Genomic DNA, 6,000 nt, shown 5'->3' on the forward strand with positions numbered 1-6,000 from the left:
CCTGGGTGACCAGCTCACTACAAGGAGCATGAGACACGCCTGAAATCTTTAGGACTAAGTGAAAGCAAATACATCCCAACTTCTTGATTAATTTAGAAGGGGAAAGAATCACTTTTCTAGGTCAGCTGAGGAACAACCCAAGAGAAGCAGGCAGCTCCCATGTGATAGGCATGCGGATCTGCTCGGGCTGGGTGTAAAAATAAAACAGGAAGCGAACAGCTTGGGGAACATGGCTTCCTGTCACCACCAGCAAAAACCCAAGAACCAGAAAAAATCAGCTGTTTGCTCTTGACTTTGAGCCACCCTTTGATAGTCTCTGTGGCAGCTGGCAGCTTATCTTTGAGGTCCAGGAGTCCTTCCTGGATGCTTTTCTATCAGGGTGTTAAGAGGAAGAAGTGGGCATTATCCCTCCTAATTACCTCACCAGCCAGATTTTGAATTGCTAAATTTGACCCATTAAGGCAGAGGAGTTCAAGAGCCGCAGCACCCGGCGCTGGGATATCTCCCAGACAAGCAGATGCAGGTTGCTGCCATTTTGCAACGTCTCTACACGAGGGATTTCACAGAATCAGAGAATCACAGGATGGTTTGGGTCGGAAGGGACCTTAGAGATCATCTCGTTCCAACGCCCTGGGCAGGGACACCTTCCACTAGAACAGGCTGCACGGAAAAGGGTCTCCGAAACCAGACACTGCATAGAACAGGGAGTTCTGCATCCAAATAAATAAAAGCAAGACCCTCTGAGGATCAAGTCCACGTTGTTCTTCACCGTGTCCAAGCACTGCCACAGCCACCAGGATATTTAAAGAACGGGGTGAACTAAGGAAGGGCTCTGACCTTCGCTTCCCAACACCCTGTGTTTTATCGATTCCAGCCCAAGCCCTACAATCTTTTGTCAGCTTTAGTGCTTCATGCCAGACAAACTTTCCCAGCTCCCCCCAGACTGCAGTCTGCACCAAGAAGCAGCTCTCATAAACAAGGCAGCATTTGCAGGCTGCCTGCATCCAGCTTTTCTCCCCCGTGCTTCCCCAGGGCTCGGCCAGGGAGCACACGCGGTGGGATCTGCAGAGCCGGAGTGGACAGCCTGGCTGGAAACCTTCCAAGGTGTAGGACAGACAGAAGGAAAACAGCAAGAGGAAAAATAAGCCTGGAAGTGGGGGGTGAGATGTGAGCACACTGTATGAAAAGAGACAAAAAAAGCCCCCTGAAAATGATGGGTAGCGTGGTCAGATAGACACAGGTAGCACCGATCCCTGCAAGGATGGGGAAAACAGGGTAGAAAACAGAGCAGTGCCTCAAATACCCACAAAAAAAAGGCTCAGAATGCATTGCCTATGTACAGCCACCCCAAAAGTGTTTGCCTTCAAAGCATGCTTTGAAACTAAAAGCAAGGAGTAGTGAGGAAAATTGCTGTTTTTAAACGAAAAACAATGGTAGAGCACCCGTACAGTACAGCACCAATCTGCACCGGTGCAAGACAGCAGAGATAAGGGCTAAGAAAAACACTCCCTTCATAGCCCAGCTCATCCTGCCAGCCACCCCCACCCTCTGGGCACAGCCACACTCCACTGCAGAACTGAGAGTTTCGCCCTCGTGATCGCCACGACAGCCTCCTCGGGCTTCCCAAGGCCACGGGGACGGCCCTGCTGCCCCTAAAAACCAGCCAGGATCCAGCAAACTATGGGATTAACCCTCTGGAGCACTGGAGAGGAGCAAGGCAAGGAGGGCAGGATGGGCTGTGGACAACCACCCTGCTCTCCCAGCAGCTTCTGGGGGTAAGAGGCGCTTTAAAGCAAAAATTCCCCTCCTCTGAGCAGGACAAGGAGCTTCGAGGTTTTAGGAAGGAAATCTGGGACCCACACGAGCAAAAAGAGCAGTCGATGCCCCCCTAAAAGAATGTCGTTAGACCTTGTTTTTCCCCGGAGTGTTCGGAGGGGAGGGATAGAGATAACAGCTAATGGGCTCCTGTAAAACCTTCATGCCTCCTGAGTAGGTGGGACAAAGATTAATAGCGTGGATTGGAAAATAAGTGGTGTATTTCGAAAGCAGGAGTCAGGTAGGGCAGAAAACCAGGTGTGGAAAAGCACAAGGTGGGAGAGCAGAGGGGGAAGGAGGAAGAGGAAGCAAAACACTGGAGCCCAGCGCAAGGCATGAACTGGGGGCAGGGAGGAGACACGACGGAGCTAAAAGAGCTTTCCGGGAGGCTCCTGCTTTTATTCTTTAAGAGAGTCATTAAGGAGCCGATTGACAGCACAGTGCCAGGCACGGGCCATCCAGAAGCGCTTCACTTTCTGTGCTCAGGGCATGACAGCACAGCAGAATTCCACCCCGGCTGGCCAGCCTGGTCATCAGGCATTAGTCACTGTCACACAACCACCGCACACCATATATTATAACTAAATCCTACCATTCACATGCAACTTAAATGAATTGCAAGGTCGAAAATCCTTATCTTCGGGGCAAAGATAAGCGTTTCCATTTGCTTATGAACGCTGGAGATTAGATTTGTTTCAGGAGTAGAGTTTTGGGGTGTGGACACTGTTTTTAAGAAGTTGCAAGAGCGACATGGGCACAGAGGACCTGCCTTGATCACAGTGTAATGGGAGAGGAGACCAAGTATGTTAAAAGTAAAAGGAAACTGCGTTTAGAAACAGAAAACTGTCTGCAACAGATTCCTGATGAATATGGAAAACTAAGGAAGTCTTCAAATTGCAACATGGTGCAAGGCAAGAAGTTCAGTGATCTCTGCTGGCTGGGAGAGCCATAAGGAAAATCCACAAACCTTGCATCAGTGATGTTCAAAAGACTCATCCTCCCAACCACTGTGCTTCACACCTTCTTAGAAACAAGGCTTCTGACACACTAACAAATGATTTTCCGCTCTCACTTGAACCAGCCCCTTCCTACCTGCTCCCAAGCACTTCCTCTGAAGCCTCCAAGTCACGACTTGAACCACAGAAGGCTCCAAGTCCTGTTGTGACGGCAGTGACTAAACGCCAAACCCTCCGAACGGCCCGGCTTCGCCCCGCAGCTCCGTTCCCCACCTCCAGCCGGCCACTGCCAGGATTCCTCATAATTTCCCCTCTCCCGAAATGCTTACGCAGGCGCTGCCGAGCCCTGGCCTGCTCCAGCCCAGAGAAAAAGTTTGCTGAGCACGACAAAAGCCCCTGGAAGCTGAACTCACCGCTCCTACATTCCTACTGATCTTCCAGCCACAACTGGCACCTCGTTTCCTGGGCTCACCCTTCCTGACAACTCCTGAGCTTTGTCGCTGCGCTCGTCGTGGTCTTGGATGCCTCGTGTTCCTCCAAGAAAGCAGGATCCATGTGTAGAGCTTCTTCCCATGGCTGCCCATCTCACACCTCGCTCCCTCCACAATAAATTCTCACCTTGAACGTCCTGCTCACCAGTTTTTAAGAGGATTCTGACTTTGGCAATTAGTTCTGTAAATACTCTTGGGGCACTGGGGAACGAGCATGGCCCGAAACACACCCAAAAAGGAGGAGGGGGGGAGGAAATGCAGCTTGCAATTTTTGCCTTTCCGAATGCGGCGCTTTGAGCAAAGCCTGAGGTAAATCCCAGATAAGTGTGCTGCTCCAAGATTTCCTATCAGCAAGTCATCGACCGCTCTCCCCATGAGCTCTGCTGCAGCAGATCACTCAGGAATCCCAGTTCTGGATTAGAGTCAAGCACAATTGGTTTGTTTCAAACAAGAACTGCCAGTCTATAAACCCCTCGCACAAAGCTGCGCCTTATTGACTATTTTTAATAAATGGGGCTGGCACAGTAAAATTGGACAATTGTTAGGGACAATGAAGGAGACAGACTTTGATTACAAGTATTGAGAAGCAATACAGGGCTGTTCTAGGGTTGAGTATTTGCTTTCCAAGGCGAGTTCTGTCAACTGAAAGCAGCAACTCGGAGCAAATACTCCTTAACGAGCACTTTGGAGCCGAGCAGAAAACAGTGCTGCACAGCAAGGGAGGAACCAGACCTGGGTTTGGGGGGGTTTTTTGTGGATAGCACAGTCACCGTGGTGGTGCAGAGAAGGCAGGCAGGACTCCAACAGTGCACACAAAGAGCTGTAAATAACAGGTGAGCTGGAGGGAGAGATCTGGCGGGTTCTCCTCACTGGTATTTGACCAGTTAGCATAGCGTTACTGGGAGTCACCTGGGTAATTCCCCGCTCAATGTGACACACAACCTCTTAGATCAGGGACCATCTGCAAATAAATCTGGACCCCAGCAGTGAGATCATCTGTCATAGTGTCTGGTGTAGCACAAAGCACCTAAGGAGGGCAGGGAGCTTTTTTTGGGGAAGGGGAGGGAATTTAGGCTTGATTTCCAAGTACGTCAGGGTGACCAACCACCCTTACAAAATCCTCTGCCTGGACACAAACAAGCAGCACAGTCAAGGAGACCAAGCCTTCAGCTAAGCCCCTTGGAGAGCTGCCTTTAGGAGTGCCCATCAGGGGATTAGGCACACCAGCAGGTTTGGGAATGAGGGAGAAAGGAGATAATCAGATCTGAAATTCCCATCAGTATGAAATAAGACTTAACTCAGTAGCTTGCCAACGCAGACCGACTGTTCTTTCTAATGTCTGTGACAACTCTGCTTCAAATTTCAAGCTTCTCTCAGCAGTAACTACTCCCCCATGTAGCTGTAATGGCCAGAAAGAGACTGGCTTTTATGTAACCCCAAAAGACTTGCAGAAAGGGAAGCAGCAGCCACACACACACACACACAGAGGGAGAACTGGGAGGGGGGGGGAAATCAGCAGAAGGCTCTGCTGAGTGCTCAGGGCTATATCCAAGCTCACAATGCAGCCACAGAGAAGTGGGATGCAGCAATCAGAAATGCTCCAGTTCCACGCTCGGAGAGAGACCCAGCAATCAGTGCTGCATCCGAGCAATAGGGAGCGAAATTATAGAGCAAACTGCCATGTGATGCCACAAACTACTCCATCCCGCCAGCTGTAACAAGTATTCATTCCCAAAAACGCGTCACAGGCTCATCTGTCATTACCAGCCCTGCCTGCCAGCAGCTGAGCAGGAGTCAGCAGTGAAGGGCAGCTGCAGGGCTGCTTCCTTTCACAGTGGGCTATTCTCCCAAAAAACCACGGGGAGATGGACGGGTAAAAACCCCCTAGGGCACCAGGGAACACGCTGCCCACCATCCCTCACCAGCCGGTGGGATGGGAAGGGCATGCTGTGTTCTCACCCACCATTACACAAAAGCCCTCCTGAAGCAGGATCCAGCAAAAACCCCGGGGGGGCTTTCAGGGGAACACACCGAGCTGATCCCAAAAACCGGCCTCCCATAACCCCTCTGAGCATTACCAACCCACTCCAGTCGCCGGGAGCAGAACTCCGCAGATAAGATCTGCCAGCCTTACGAAAGAGGCTGTTTGGGCAACAACGTGGGGCAAGAGCAGCCGCTGCCCATTTCCACAGCGATGTTCCGACACACCGGGGGGGAACGTCAGCCCTGATCCCGCGGCATAACGAGCCATTGTACAGCACACCGCGGAGTCCTTGAGACAACAAACACCCAGCCCGCTCCGTTCCCGGAGTAAAAATACCCTTTTTTTTCCCCCTCTCCAGTCTGCTGGCTCTGAAAAATGCAAAAGAGGCTCAGAAAGCCATTTTCTGCCTCTTTTTTTTTTTTTTTTTTTTTTTTCTCATGCATTATCATCATCATTTACTGCCCTCAAGGGGATTGCACAGGTGTGACTGAAAATTTGGCTCTTCCTTTTAAACTTTTTTGTTATCGGCTGTGCTGAAGATGATCTTGCCGGAATAAATACCAGGCTGCTCTCCTGGAGAGGGACTGGCTTGGAGCTGTTGGCAGAAATCAAGCTGGGGGTGGAAGGATGGGGGTGTCACTAATGGGGAACGTACAGATCCTCCTGGCTTCTGCTGGAGTGCTAACACAGCCAGCAGTTTGACCTGGACTTTTATTTTTTTAATCCCTAAAAAACACACCATTGCACTAATTAA

The 6,000-nt window shown here is 50.6% G+C and overlaps 1 protein-coding gene across 2 annotated transcripts in view; it reads right to left on the bottom strand.

Annotated features, from left to right (window-relative positions):
- WASF2 (WAS protein family member 2) overlaps positions 1 to 6,000 on the bottom strand; it is a 32,257-nt gene that overhangs the window by 16,139 nt on the left and 10,118 nt on the right. The gene's annotated exons all lie outside the window — the stretch shown is intronic.

The sequence above is a fragment of the Lepidothrix coronata genome, unplaced genomic scaffold (assembly GCF_001604755.1).
Source record: "Lepidothrix coronata isolate B3197 unplaced genomic scaffold, Lepidothrix_coronata-1.0 Scaffold187, whole genome shotgun sequence".
Lineage (NCBI taxonomy): Eukaryota > Metazoa > Chordata > Aves > Passeriformes > Pipridae > Lepidothrix > Lepidothrix coronata.